A 15,847-nucleotide genomic window follows, 5' to 3' on the forward strand; every position below is an offset into this window, starting at 1 on the left:
GGTGCTAAACAAAGCGGTCTCTGAGCCTCCGCTTGGTCTCGCCAATGAAGAGGAGGCCACATTGGGAGCAGCAAATGCAATAGATCACATTGGCGGGTGCACAGGTGAACCTCTGTCTAATGTGGCAGGTTTGTTTAGTGCCTTGAATGGGGTTGGGGGGGGTGATGTAGGGGCATGTGTAGCACTTCACACGGTTGCAGGGAACGGTGTCAGGGGTGGTGGGGCTAATGGGGAGTGCAGAGAGGACATGGGTGTCGCGGAGTGAGCAGCCCCTACAAACGGCAGATATGGGTATGGATGGAAATATCTCTTAGGTTGTGGGGTTAGGTGGTGGAAGTGGTGGAGAATGATATGTTGGATACGGAGGTTGGTGGGATGGTATGTGAGGACGGGGGATTCTGTCTTTATTTTTGTTTTGTGTCTTTCTATCTGTGTATGTGTACCTGTAAATGTAGTGCGTGTGCTTTTCTATCTGTATGTGTTTGTCAATGTTGTGCGTGTTTTTACATCTGCGAGTGTGTATCTGTAAATGTGTGTATGTTTTTCTATCTATCTGCGTCTGTCGGTCAATATTGTTTGTGTGTTTCCGTCTAATTGTGTGTGTCTCTGTAAATGTGTGTGTGTGTGTGTGTGTGTGTTTTTCTATCTGTGCCTGTGTATTTTTCTATCTAAGTGTGTGTGTGTGTGTGTGTGTGTGTGTGTGTGTGTTTCTATCTAAGTGTGTGTGTGCTTGTTGCTTCAGTGCATGTCTGTCGGTGCAGTACCTGAGTTTCTGTGTCTCTTTCTCTCTCTTTCTGTTGCAAAACAGCAGAGAGCCCAATCAGCGTTATAACCACATAGTGATGTGTGAACAGCCAGTTACCTGCTTGTACCTCTTTTCATATCCTTGTTTTCCAACCAAAGTTGACCTTGAAAATGAATATTCAATGTGTCATGTAACAAAAGATTCCGTTACAAAATGATTAATGCCCTTGGGGGAAAAACTGGACCAGAAAAAGAGATTTTCTCACAGCTGCCTGCTTAGTTCCGTGGACCAGAGCCATTGAATACAAAGTACAAGAAAAGGGTTCAATGTGAATTAAAGTGTATGCTGAGCACTGCTACCTTTTAGCTATTGAGCTGCGAGAGAAATCCTTCCGACAGGGCTGGTAAGTGCGCCCAAAGACTCAAATGGAAACTTATCCCTACCTTTGCAGCCATGCATTACTACCAGTCTTGCCAATTCAGAGCTGTCCTGGCCAGTCTCCAACCTGCCACCCTCCACAGTCGATCCAGTTTATCTAAAGAGCTGCCGCCTATATTCAAGATTATACATATTCGTGCATCATGACTGTTCTTAAACCAGATCCCAGTCAAGCAATATGTCACAGTGTCGACATTCTCATCCCAGTTTTCACAGATCTCTGCGCCCTCACCCTCTCTGCAATTTTATTCAGCCTCCCACATCTTTACACTCCTCCAGGTCTGCCCTCTAAAGAATCCCCACTTTTCTTCAGCTAGTCATTGCTGATTTGAGGGTTCAGCTGCCTTGGCGCTAGGCTCAAATTCTCTCCACCTCACTATCACTCACCTGTTCCATACAATCGATCTCTTTGACTCTGGTCACCAGATCTCCTGCATCCTTTCATCTACACTGACGAGAAGTGAAGCCGGGTTGGGGGTGGGGGGGAGGGTACTGCTTTCTCTGACGTGCCGTGTTTCGGAAAGCATGTAGACAAAGGTCCTGCTTGGCCTCAAGGGAGGATGTAAAATATCCTGAGGTATTCTTTCAAAGAAGAACACAGGAATTCTTTGATAGCTCCCATAGAAACTTAGCCCTCAACTAACATCAGCTTGTTTTTCAAAACTGATATCTACAGGAGATTGTTGTAGGCAGGTTGAGTGCTGTATTTTCAATATCATAACTGCGCCTCGGGAGGTGTTCATTGGCTGTGGAGAATTGGAACACTCAGCAAGGCGCTGTATAAATGATTCCTTCTTTACACAGATCAGCATCAGTTTCTTTTTGATACCCTCCAGGTGGTTGACTATGTCGGAGGGCTACACAAATGCAGGTAGGGTTGTTGTTGATTCTTGCAATCAGGCGGGCAATTTTGCTTGACATTGAGAGGGCAGCTTGACCTGTAGGATCCTGTACAGCTTATGTTTGGAAAATAATGCGGAAGGGGGTGCGCCTGAATTTCTGGTGCATTCTCTGGACCAGCAGAGTCAGTTCAGAAAGGTGAGCTCTGTAAGAAGAGCACCAGTAGATCCAGGATTGGTTTTGAAGACCCTGTATTTTAAAGATGAGGCAAAATCAGAGTTGCTGGAGAAACTCAGCAGGTCTGGCAGCACCTGGTGGGAAGAAAGTCCAGTGACTCCTCATCAGAACTGATAGCAGCTGGGAAAAGGTGGTATTTATGCTCAAGGCAAAGTGGGGATTTGGGAGGGAGTGCATATGTGTGTGTGCGTGCGTGCGTGCGTGCGTGCGTGCGTGTGTGTGTGTGTGTGTGTGTGTGTGCGTGCGTTGGCAGAGGTGGATGGGGAAGATGGATCTCAGAGAAAAAGAGATATGGAAGGAGTAGGTAAACAAGGAGATTCTGGATAGTTGGCTTTTAGAGAAAAAAAGCAGAATAAGTGAAAATAAGAGCTAAGAGTAGGAGAGAATGGGTGCTCTGTTACTGAATACGCATATAAAGTGATATTAGGCCTGGGGTACACAAGAAAGCATGATTGTGCTAAAAGCAACCTCATGTCATAAAAGGACCAGGTGTGGGCTGGCTAAAATTCATGGCAGGATGGAATCCAACTCTAAAGTTATTGAACTCAATGTTGAGTCCTAGGGACTGCCCAGTTCCCTTTGAGCTTGTGCTGAGGCTTACTGGAACAGTGCAGCCGGCCTGAGAGAGAGAGAGAGAGAGAGAGAGATGTTGGCCAGGGAACACAGTGGTGTGTTCTGCAAAGCAGTCACATAGTCTTGTGTTTTGCCTCCCCAATGTGGAGCAGACCACCTTGTGGACGAGATTGGATGAATTGCTGCTTCTCCTGGAAGTTGGGTCTGTGGCCTGAGGAGGGAAGAAGTAAACGGGCAGATGCTACACTTGCTGCTTTTACAGGGGGAGGTGCCGTGGAAGTGTGGGGCGGTGTAAGGAGTCGAGGAGGAGTGGACCAGGGTGTCCTGGTGAGAACAGTCACTGAGGATAGCTGACAAGAGGGAGGAAGCATGTGTCTGGTGGTGGCATCCCATTGGGTGTTGGATATGGAGGCTGACTCCCTATTGCTGTTGTGGGAAGGAAGGGAAGGGTTGAGGGCAGCCATGTAGGAGATGGGTTGAACATGGCTGAGGTCTGTGTCAACCACAGTGGAGATGAATCCTCAGTTGAGCAAAAAGGTAGACACTCCTGAGGCTACCCAGCTGAAGGTGGCATCATCAGATGGAGCAACTGGGAGAACGGGATGGAGTCTTTACAGGAAGCAGGGTATGAGGATGTATAGTCAAGATAATTATTGGAGTTGGCGGGTTTGTATTGGTGGCCAGCCTATCCCCAGAAATGGAAACAGAGGAAGGGAAGGAAGGAGTCATAGATGGGCCAGGTGAAGGAGAGAGCAGGTTGGAAATTGGAAGCAAAACTGACAAGTTTTTCAAGTTCAGACTGAGAAAGGGATGCAAGACCGTGATGTTACTGATGTACCAGAGAAAGAATTGTGAGGCGGGCCCATGCCCAGCTTTGTTTTATTCAAGATGAAGCCCCAGAACATGACTGGGAGGAAGGCAGAAAAGTATTAGCTACAGAAACAAAAATACGCTGTCTTGAGTGGAATTACATTGAATTTATTGCATATTTTAAAACATTTTAATAGTCCACATTAGCCTCCAACCATTCTCAACCAATCTGCATATTGTGTTTGACCAGTCAAGGTGGTTGAAACTAGGAAGTCATGTGATAGGTAAGAAAAATAGCAACTTGCATTTAAATAGCACCTTTGCTGCAGTAAACCTTCTGATGGAATTCCATAGGAATATAGAATTGTTATAAGCCAGCTGTAGGCCATTCACTCATTGCGTTGGTGCCAGCTCTTTGCTCTAAGAAAGTAAACAATTTGTGAGACCTTGGAGGTTTTGTTTTAATCGTGGGAAAATAGAAGCAGACTGAGAGTGGCCAGCTCTCACAGATCAGAATTTTGAGATTTGTTTTAGTCTTCAGGTTTAGTTTTAAGCAGAAGCCTTTGGGGTCTCAAAAGAGTTGGAAGCTTCAGTGAATGTCTTCTAGCTGCTACCTTCTCTGAATTTTCTCTTTATGTTTTTTGCCTCCTGGATTGGAGAACTACATGTGAGAATCTGTGTCTGAGTTTGCCTTGTCACCAAGGGTTTATGAGATGTTACTATAATGGAACAGTTAATTTGTAATAAGTACTGTATCTATTATTGTTAAGTTTTCCTATAGTTGTCATTGTAAATTTATCTTTCTTTTGTGTGTATTTAACTATAGCGTTTAAATAAATTGTGTTTTGTTTAAAGTTGAGTAGTTTGACCAGTCGCATTGTATCTAGAATGCAGCACTTCACATCTACCTTTAAAATGAGAAAAAACAGTCCATCTATCAGAAGATCCTCCTGGTTTACTGTCCAAGCAGTAGATACGTGCTGCCTGCAGGATTTCCCCAGCAGGGGGCAGATGGGGAGTACTTTGACCTTACCTTCTGGAGCAGGAAGCAATGTGAGCATTAAAAGGTAACATGTGTCAGCATCATCTTGATGATTCGAAGGGCCTGTTCCTGTGTTGTATTAGTTGATGGCATATAAGATATGCCCAGGAATGTAATAGAGCCTCAGTTATTTCCTAGACATCCTTTCTACAGAGAATGGCAATTTTCTGGTCATCCCTTCCTTCCCTCTCTTTCTTGAACACCTTGTATCTTGGAATATTCAGTACCCAGTGCTGCCTTTCCTTAAGATCAAACATCTATTGTGATCACAACATCACACTTTCCACTGATTCGCTGCCTTTTTGTCCCCACACTCCGTGCATTCATTTTTGATCATACTGAATAGGTGCAAGTTCACAGCAATCCTAATTCATATTTTATTCTATCCACTCTTACTCTGATCCTACCTGATACCTTCTTATTGCTTTTCTGTGCTTTCTGCCTCTGGCAACTTTTTCTGCACCTCAGTATTCTGCCTAGTATTACCTCTTGGTATCTACATCCCTGTCTAGTTAGGTTAAAGCCTCTCCCGTAGCACTAGACACAGTTCTGTTTAGGAGCAACCTGCCCAACCTGTGTTAGTCCTATCTATGCTCCGAACAGGTCCCAAAAAACTAAATTTTGACTCCTGTGTCATCTCACCAGTCATTCATTAATCTGCTACATCCTGCTATTTTTATACTCACTTGTGTGTATTGTCAAGAGTAATTTGGAGACACATGTTAATTGATGTTAATTTTAAAAAATTAGTAGAATAGAATTGTTAATTAAAACGTTCCTTCTGTTGCAATCACACACACACACACACACGCACACAGGTTAGACTTAACAGTTGCAACAATAAGGAAGAGACACCTAACTCTAGCATAGGCAGCAGCAGTAGAAAACCCAGAGGTAGGATAAAGATGTATGAGTAGACTAGAACCGCCAGGTTGGCTTACTTTAGTCAGTTATTGGTGATTTATAGTACTGCAGTGAATTGAACTAACCTTTCAACAGAATTAGTTAGCCTGATGTTCGAGAGGGAGGAGCTGTATGGACATTGTGTAGGTATTTTGTGCTGTTTTATTTCACAGAAAGTAAAGGATTGCAAAAAGTAAACATCTCAACAGGTTTCAAGCAGTTAATACTGATCCAAGTGCAAATAACTGTTCAGATCACAGTGACTGAGCAGATATGACACAGTGGAACAGGCCGTTTTGTGACCTGGTCCAATTTAATAGCTACTCTTTTTATTGCAGCAAAGGAGAAATCATAAGAATTGGTTCAATTGTGACATTAACTTCACTGTTTAAATTTGAAGATATTTAATTTTGCAGTTATGCAAGTACAACTAATTAGAACTGTAGGAGGCTAGAATTTTCTGGTGAGACCCTGGGGGTAGGGTGAGGTTCCACCAGCTCCTTGTGAACCTTGTTGCATCTAAAAAATGAAATATTAGAAGATCCTTTCAATGTTTTAGGCAGGAACTTCCACCATTCCTAGAGCAATTTGTGATACCACTTGAGAGAACGGGAGCAGCTGGAAGATTTTCACTGTCGGTGACTCAGAGCGTGGGGACAGTGTAGACAAGAAAGGAAGTTTGAAAATCCACATCAGTGTTTTTTTTTCCCCACATGAATACATTGTCAACAACCTCCATTCAAAGAAAAAGAATGGTGTTTGAGAAGAGGAACCTCAGCCTTTTGAAAGTTAGGGGATCTGACTTCACTAATGTGCAGCTTCAAGTGAAAGCTGAACCAGGAGAATAAACAAATAGACTTCATATCACTGATAATGGGAACTGCAGATGCTGGAGATTCCAAGCTCTCTGATGAAGGGTCTAGGCCCGAAACGTCAGCTTTTGTGCTCCTGAGATGCTGCTTGGCCTGCTGTGTTCATCCAGCCTCACATTTTATTATCTTGGAGACTTCATATCACTGTTGCTTTATATTCACGTACTTCTGCTTTGTGGGAAAAAGAGAATACCACCCCCCCCACCCCACCCCACCACCATATCATTGTGAACGGTTAACTCTGACATGTTTTTGATAGAATGTTTAGGACTTTTGTCATCAGCAAGACAGTCACAATATTTCATGGCAACAGTGATGGTTGAAAAACTGGCCGACTGCATCATCATCTGAGCAAGGGTCTTGAGAGGTGTCCACCATCAGTTGTATCTTGACAAGAAGTGCCATCTATTGGACAGATACCACGTTTTCCGATCTCCCATCAGCCAGGCCCCCAAACAAAGAAGGCAATGAAAGCAAAGTTGCAGTAACATTATTATTGAAAGCAAACAACATCTTTTCAGTCAGTACCTGACTCCCAACCTTACAACTTTCAGTGCGTCCACTGTGCCTCAAGTCCATCACAACAAGCACCTCCGCACAGGTCCATTGTCTGTTTACCAGTATGGTTCAACAAAAATAACAACCAAGACATCCAGCAGATTCATGCATAAAACTTTCCATCACTGGAAACTTCATCACGCCTCAGGAGCAGTTCCACAAGCGGCTGAAGGCAGGAGTACTGTTTAAAACGGGCAACGTAAGAACCAATGGCGGGTGTGGGGGGAAAACAAAACGAGAGGGATCCAACAACTCTCAGACACCAGTGACAAGTGTAGTTTCTTCAGGATTGTTGAGACAACTTATAGCCCAAAGAACTGAGGACAGCAAGCATGGAGGGGAGCTCAACATGGGTAGAAAGGCAGTCAGTGCTCACTGGGTGGAATATGTTGAACAAAGATTCTGTCTTTGATTTGAACTTCTACTCCATTCCACAATCCTTTATATTTCTCAATCCCAGCACTGGCCCAGTTTGATGGAAGTTGAGAAAAAAAATTCTGCAGCTGAAAACAAGGCCTCTGGAGCAAGTGAGACCCCGGTTAAAATTCTGAAACATGCCAAAGAAATACTCCTGGCATGGTTGTATAACCTCATATCCCACATCTGAGGAGTGCATGCCATTGGATCTCAGGGGCTCTGGAATTGAAATCATATTCAAAAAGGCACACGTGTCTGATTGCTGGAACTACACAACTGAGTCTCCTTGATCTTCATCACAGGGGAGATCATTGCAAAGACCATCATCCATTGTTCTGTCCCAGTGATTGAAGAGCTCCTTCTGGTATAATGGACTGTTTTTCATCCCTCAAGAGGCACTGTAGACATGGCCTACAATGCACAGCAAATTCAAGAAAAATACAAGGAATAGCATACCACGTTCCATAGCCTTCTTTGATTTCATGAAAACCTTGGACTCTGTCACCTGCGAAGGTTTATATGGCACCTTTCTCAAATGTGGCAGCCTTCAGAAATTTATCTCCATGCTGCGCCTACTCTTGTGTTGATATGCTAGCTAGGACCCTCAGCACACTGGCGTGAGAATAGGGGGTACTATCACCGGATGAGTGACACAGAGCCTCTGGCTAATGTTCTGGGGACAGGGGCTTGAATCCCGCCATAACAAATTGAATTCACAAAAGTCTGGAATTACAATCGAATCCGATGATGAGTACGCAATTGCTGATGACAGTGATAAAAGCACATCTGGTTCACTAATGTTCTGTAGCATGTGAAAAAACGAGTTTTTCACAAAACATCCAGAGGGCTGAAGTCGATAGAAGTAACCATTGCCTCCAGTGTGGGAGCCCGAGTTCCCTCTGGCGGAAATAAACTCAATGGGAAGGTCATGATTCACTAAGCAGCAGCAGCATACCCTGTGCTCCGACAGGGAACAACCTACAGTGGGTGCCTCAAAGCACAGGAGATGGGTGGCACTGTGGCTCAGTGGTTAACACTGCTGCCTCACAGCACCAGGGACCTGGGTTCGATTCCACCCTTGGGCTGTGTGGCGTCTGCACACTCTCCCCGTCTGCGTGGGTGTTCCCTGGTTTCCTCCGGCATCCTAATGCATATGTGCAGGTTAGGTGGCTTGGTCATTGTAAATTGTCCATAGCATCCAGTGACGTGCACGCTGGGTGGATTAGCCATGCTAACGTGGGGTTACAGGAATGGGGGTGGGTCTAGGTGAGATGCTCTTTGGAGGGTCATTGTGGATTTGGTGGGCCGAATGTTCTCTTTCAAAGGGAATTCGAAGAAGTACCACTAGCAATGCCTTGAAATTTGCTGACAAGAATGGCAATCCAACACACATCCTTCTCCCAAACCAAAATGCCCAGCACTGAGGCACCAATCACTCAACACAAGTGCTGCTGGGCAGCGCATGTTTTGTTGCACTCCAGAAGCAGTTCCTCTACTAGGACTTGGTCACCGTGGGAGACTCTGGCAGGATGGCAGACATGCTTTAAGAATATCCTTAATGAGGAAATCAAACATTGCTCCCTCTCATTATTACATTATCGACTGACTACTGTGGAGGACATACCGCTGTACAGATGAGACACAGCCCTTAGATAATGAGAAAGTTTATTGCACTGACAGCAATGAGTACAACTAAATTTGGTCAAGCGTTAATTAATTAGGGAACTAATACATATACATGTGCTCACCTCAGGGAGCTAAAGTAGAATTTCCAGTCTGCATTGTGTCACACCAGTAGAATGAGTGGAACCAAAGTAACATTAACATTAACATCTTCAGAACCTTAGACAACAGAGGCAAGTCAAACTCAATTCGAATCACTGCCACCATAGATACTGCCTTGGTTTAAGACTTCAGGATGAGTTGCTGAACTGTTGCTCACAAGTGTGTCCTCGAGCACCAACTTGCTGTCAATCGACTGACCGGACAAATCTCGGGTAACCTACTGAGAATGAAACGTTTGTTGGCCTGTATTCACGATCTTTCCAGACCCTCCCCCCCGCCACTGAGTCCCTGCCCTTTAGAAGAGTAGGTTTATTGATCTTATGCAAAACAGCGAGATACAACCGACCCCACGGAAATCTCAGTCTTCCCACAACCTGGGATAAATGGTGGGGCTCTCTTCTCCGTACAACTGCATAATAAACTCCACAATCCCCAGCCCATTATTTGCTGTCAATGCACGCACAAATAACGAAAAGAAGTGGGGCCTTTTTTTTAAATATCACAAACAACTTCTCTGTTCCATGTCAGCGTGCAAGGCTTCACACACGCCTGATATTTTTAACTCTCTCTCCGTGACCTCTGGGGCATCACTGGGTGGAAATGTGGGACTGTAGCTTAGTGCTGCCATTCATCTTACAAATGACTGCACAAGAGACGGCGTTCAGTGTTGGTGGAGAGAGCGGAGGCAGTGTGAGAGAGAGAGAAAGAGGAGGAATGGTTACATAGGCAAAACACTGATCTCAGGCAGTGCAGGGCAGTGTGGCAGTATTTCACACAAAAGCAAATTGGTGATAAATTATGCACATTGAACTGCACAGTGTCAGCTGCAAGCCTCGTTCAGCAGCAGGAACCCAGGGCTGGGCGCCGACAGGGAGAGTGTGGGAGACTTGATCCCAGGCAAGGGGTCACTGCGCCTGGGAAGACAGAACCAGTTTAGGATTCCTCAATATCACGACCCACTCGCTACCCGGGAGAGATCTATCGGAGGGGGCTCCTTCCTCCAGGCGAAGGGGAGCTTACAAACAGCTTCTCATCGCTCGTGCAGTGAGGAATTTGGAAGCTACGCCAGTCTACTGGGTCTCGGGGTAAGAGGAAGCGTGCAATTTTCCTTTCAATCGGTTTGACTTGAAGGGTTTGCATGGTTGCAGAAGCTGGTGCTGACATTCAAATGCCCACTTTGCACAAAAAAACCTAATGCATGTGTGGAACTAAAGTGACTAGCCCGGTTGCCTCTGAAATAACGCTGTCCCTTCAGTTGGCAGACTAGTGCTTAATGCAGTTAAAAAAAATCTAGCCTTTTGCAGAGATCCTTTAAGTATTGAAGGCTGCAGGAATGAATGAATGGAACCTCCCGGGTAATACGGGTAGGTGGGGGAGGGAGGGAACAGTCGCTAGATTTCGGGGACGTTTTGAACTTTGTGCTCCCGGGACAGGGACCCTGTAAAACCCTAGGCTTTCCCTTATGTTGCAGCATGTTCAAAGCAGACAGTGCAGTTTTTGTTATGATGGGGCGGGTTACCCTTAAGTTTAATTTATATATATTTGTGTGTGTGTGTGTGTGTGTATAAAGTCTAATCCAATGGAGATTTTAATAATTTAAAATCAGGTTTGAGGGTATACAGACACACAAATGATGGTGTGGATATGCACAGAAACCCGAGCAGGGAGTGCTTCTGGGGTTAATAGGGAAACTCTCCCAGCCACTTTTATCCCTAAATTGGGGGTGAGCTTGGAGGGGGAAGCGTGAAGTCGATATGAAAAAGTTTTTTTTTTCTTTTTTGCCATCTCTTGCCAGGAAGTGCCGCTTTATTCCAGACGCGCCTGTCCCTCTTCTGAGCGGCCGCCGACCTGGCTCACTCCCGGGGCGGAACGGCCTCCTGGGGGCATTGCCCCTTACCCCCACAGGGCGAGATTCGCATTGGATTCAATCGATAAAGAGGAAAGAAAACTGAGCGCTCCCGCTGCAGAATGTCACAGATCCAACTGAAATCTTTTAATTTTTAGAAAGAAAAAGTTGGGCTGGTTAACATGCACAGCAGGTGGCAGTAGTGAGTCGCTTTGTGCGGGTAGGGGGATAGAGAGAAATGTCGAAGTATTGCAGGTCAGAATAGTTTAAACCTCCCCAAAAATCCATTTAATGCAAATAAATTTGATGCAAAGAAGTTTAATTTAAAAAAATGAACTCCTGTGTAACAGCCGGTGAAAGAGAACAGTTATATGCCAGGAGCAGAGGGCTTGGGGATTGCTAACTGTGCACAGAAACGGTAGTCAGGAATGTGTTACACAGTACTCTGAGAGATGTTCCTGCTGCTTGCTTTTTAAATAGTCCATTACTGCTCACTCTGCAACACTGCCATACGCAGTGTGACTGAGATTTTCCTGTTCGGAGATGTTATTACACCTCTCTGGAGCAGCTACGACTTGAGCCCTTAAGTGCCCATTCCACTGCACAACGTCGGAGCAAGAGTTTAAAATAGCCTCTGCATCGTCAATAAATGCATGTATCATTCAGTTTGAAGAATGTGCAAGTAGTTGTGGGATTCAACATTCGGACAACAAAACACTACTAAACTACATCTACCGAATAAAATATCAACCTGTTTGCCTCTGGCTGGTTTCAAGGGGTGAAGATTTATTGGTGCTGAGCTTGACTGTGACGCACTTTGATCAGTACACAATCAGATCAATACTTCTTCCCATTCCTGAAAGCTAGATCTGATGGTGTATTGGGAGGGGTTAGTGATAGAGAGCAACATTAACACACGGGCGGGGGGAGCGTACTGAGCGACCTGTAAGATTGTGCCAGGTTATCGGTAGAAATTCAGTCCCTAAATCTGCCAGCATTTAGTCAATAATGTAATTTAAACAGTGTTCGATAGTTCGCCCCAGCGTGAAGTGTTTCTGAATCGTGGCAAAGGATTTTTTTTAGTATTAATCGGCCGTTTTCTAATAGCTATTTATTTTTCAGAAGTGGTATTGATGGTCAGACCCAGGATCCTCATGGTATAATTGCTTGTTTTTAGATGGTTGCTGAAAGTGAGTTCCCTTCCTCAAGGCTGGTAGTCATATACAGGCTTACACAGTAGCATGTTGGCTGATTGGCTGTGGATGAAGAAGGCTGTGTGTTGAGCTATCTTGTGGCGTGGTGGTAACGTCCGTACCCCTGGAGCAGAAGGTCCAGGTTCAAGTCGCAGTTGGTGTGGAGTTGCCATAACCTGCCCAAACAGGGGGATTACAAATTTGGATGCCCTCTCTTGAGAAGGCACTAACAGTACAATGTACCCTTCAAAATCCAACCCTCTATACCAAGCTCCTTACTGAAGCGTATTTTATATGCAGACAGCCTCTTGCCCTTTAGATGTACTATAGATTGCAACATGGTCGCAGTCTAGTAATATTGTATCCTCTCCTATGCTGCAGAAGAAGTCATGTCTGACGAAAGTAAAACTATTCCTGTTTTTCCTGTTCTGAGATTGCCTTCCTTTTTGGAATAGTACAATAACAAGGTCCTATCAAAGATCAACTTTGATCCCTGTGGCAAATGTGGGAAAGTAGGATTATTAGCTTTATATTGTTAGAAACATCCTTTTGCTGGGTGGCAAAAGACTAAGGTACATCTAGCTCACCCTGAAGAATCCTGGTAATCAGGTTCCTACACAAGACTTGGAATTGTTGATGTGTTATAGAATCAAATGCCATTGGTTAATCTGCCACAAAACCTGACATAACGTAATGAAAATCCCAGTGGTTGAAAATGCTGGAATTGATAGTTCCAAAGTCTTCTGCTCCTCTCAAGCATGTTAGGCCTTATAGTTCTACTTTTTTTTGCATCTTACCAGGATGTTACTGGGAATGGAGTTTTGAGTTATAAGGAGAGACTGGATAGGCTGGGATATACTTTTTTCACTGGAGTGTAGGAGGCTGAGGGGGTGACCTTATAGACGTGTATAAAATCATGATGGGTATAGTTAAGGTGAATGCTGGTGACTTTTCCCTAAGGTGGGGGGAACATTAAGACCAGTGGGCTTATTTTTAAGGTGACAGGAGAAAGATTTAACATAGGCATTGGGCAGTTTTACTTTACGCAGAATGGTTCGTGTGTGGAATGAGTGTCCAGAGAAACTGGTGGATGTGGGTACAGTTACAACGTTAAAAAGGCATTTAGATAAGTACATGCATAGGAAAGATTGGAGGGACATGGAGTGGGCAGATGGAACTAGTTTAATTTGGGATTATGGTCAGCATGGACTGGTTGGACTGAAGGCTCTGTTTCCGTGCTGCCTGATTCTATGACTCTACACATACCACATGTCTCAAATCACTTGGATGCTTCGTCGCAAAATACTGGCCTGGATTTTCCAATGGCCAGAAAGTTGTTACTCCATTATAGATAGGAGATGCTCATGGGGACTCTGGTGGATCCTGAAAAAGCTATAACTATAACTAAGTTGCCCAGGCAACTTCTCCCTTCATTTATAAAGACGAGGGGCTGGAGTGACTATCTGTGTGGGATTGCCACCCTTCGGAAAATTCATCCCACTTATTTTCTTGAAGAGGTGTAGGATTTATTTGGCTGAATCAATATTACCTGGCTCTGCTTTCTCCCAGGGAAGATCTCCCATAGATTTGCTACTCTCTTATTCAACTAATCTGTCCAGCATTGAACAACTCCTCCTTCAGAAAGGGGAAGTTGAGGCAGCTGTGACCTTTTTGAACAGCGCAGCAAGCTCTAAAAGCCAAATGTTCTGCAGCACCTCCGTATTTCTGATGTTGTTTCGTTCTGCTGTGCTGGGCAAACTGAAATAGCTTGTTATGGTTGACATTTTCTATCCTTTATTGAATTCCATAAACAGCAATGATATTGCCTCCTTTTGCAGTGACAATGTGCCCAATTTAAATAATCACTTAGCGTACTCCCATCGCTCAGTTGTCCTGGTTGCTCTCCTCTGCACCCTTTCTCCAGCATTGATATTTTTGTTTGTAGAGTGGCAGGCAGAACTGTGCAAAGAATTCCAAGTGCTGTCACACCAATAATAGCGACAGGATTACCAGGCTTTCTTCATTCAGTATTGATCTCTGAGCACATTCTGACATCTGACTTGCTTCACTCACTACTGCCGAGCATCGCTACGCAAAGTTCAATTTACAGCCGTCAGGATCCAATAGATTTTGTTCTGCTCCCATGTGAAGCTCTTTGCATTTCTCTGCAGGGAGGTTCATGTGTGTCCTCCTGTGCAGGTCACAAATATATTGAAATCTTCTCTTTGCCTACCCTGCTCAACTTTGACTGGTGCTACCTTCAAACCACAGAGTCGCAGATTTGTTAAGGCCCTCGTGTCTGCATGTGCTGTTTCAGCATTTTGACTTAGCGCCAAACTCCTACCTTTTCCCCCCCATAACCCAGGACATTGCTTCTATTTGAATAATCTTCTAATAACCTCTCGAGTGCCTCAATCAAACCTGTTCCCGTCGCGCTTCCAGGCAACGGATTGCAGATCCACATCTTCATTTGCTTAGCATCAATTCCATCAGTTTAAAAGCTGTTTGTTACTTCCAACACTGGAGGTGAAGATATTAAGTGAAAGGACACCCCAAAATAGACAGTTTCGTGGGAGGCCCTGGGCTCATGTTCTCCCATGCTGATGACAATCCCTTTGCAACCAACCCATCCCCTGAATTCTGTTGGTCAGTCAATTTCAGATCCATGTATTAGTCCTGCTGGCTCCCACCTTATTATTCGTATCAACGTCTCTTTGATACAAAGGTCTTATTGCACCCACTGACTTTCCTTTACTAATGTCTTTCTGTCACAGTTCCCAAGGAACTAGAGGGTATAGGTTTATGGTGAGAGGGGAAAGATTTAAAAGGGACCTAAGAGGCAACTTTCTCACTCAGAGGCTGGTACATGTATGCAATAACTGACAGACGAAATGGTGAGGCTGGTACAATTGCAACATTTAAAAGAAATCTGGATGGGTACATGAATAGGAAGGGTTTAGAGGAATATGGGCCAAATACTGGCAGATGAGACTAGATTCATTTAGGATATCTGTTTGGTATGGATGAGTTGGACTGAAGGGTCTGTGTCTGTGCTGCGCAACTCTATGACTCAAAAAGCAAAATGCTGCAGAAGCTGGGTATCAGAAATAAAAACAGGGACCATCTGAAATACTCAGCAGATTGGAGAGAAAGGGGAATGGAGTTAATGTTGCAGATTGATGCGTCTCATCGGAACTGAGAGAAGTTGGAGATGCAATCTGCTTGAAGCAAGTAAAAGTGGGAGGGTGAGAAAAAGTATGAAAATGAAGGTCTGTCATAGGATAGAAAGCAGGAGAGATGAGATAAAAGTTCAAGAAGAGTGGGAGCAGTGCATGTAAGAGACTCACAGGATGTGCTTCGGGGAGGTGTGAATGGTAGAATCAGCTGCCATCCAAAATCAAACAGGAAAGAAACAAACACAGTCCAAAGCAAAAGAGAAAACAAAATTGAAAGGTTTTGGGAAGGAATTGCCTTAAATTATTGTCTTAAATTAAATTATTGGTATTGAGTCCTGAAGGTGTTGGGCCATTTATTGAAAGTTGAGGTGCTATGCCTTGAAATGATGTTCAACTTCATTGCAATATTGCA

General features: G+C 44.4%; 1 protein-coding gene across 1 annotated transcript in view; it reads left to right on the plus strand.

The window, feature by feature from the left end:
- Positions 1-9,883: 9,883 nt before the first annotated feature.
- The window catches only part of LOC125455673 (transmembrane protein 121), a 79,251-nt gene continuing 73,287 nt past the window's right edge, over positions 9,884-15,847 (plus strand). The window contains exon 1 of the mRNA XM_048537966.2: positions 9,884-10,305. The gene's annotated coding sequence lies outside the window, so the exon portion shown is untranslated. The remainder of the gene's footprint in view (positions 10,306-15,847) is intronic.

The sequence above is a fragment of the Stegostoma tigrinum genome, chromosome 10, assembly GCF_030684315.1.
Source record: "Stegostoma tigrinum isolate sSteTig4 chromosome 10, sSteTig4.hap1, whole genome shotgun sequence".
Taxonomy (NCBI): domain Eukaryota; kingdom Metazoa; phylum Chordata; class Chondrichthyes; order Orectolobiformes; family Stegostomatidae; genus Stegostoma; species Stegostoma tigrinum.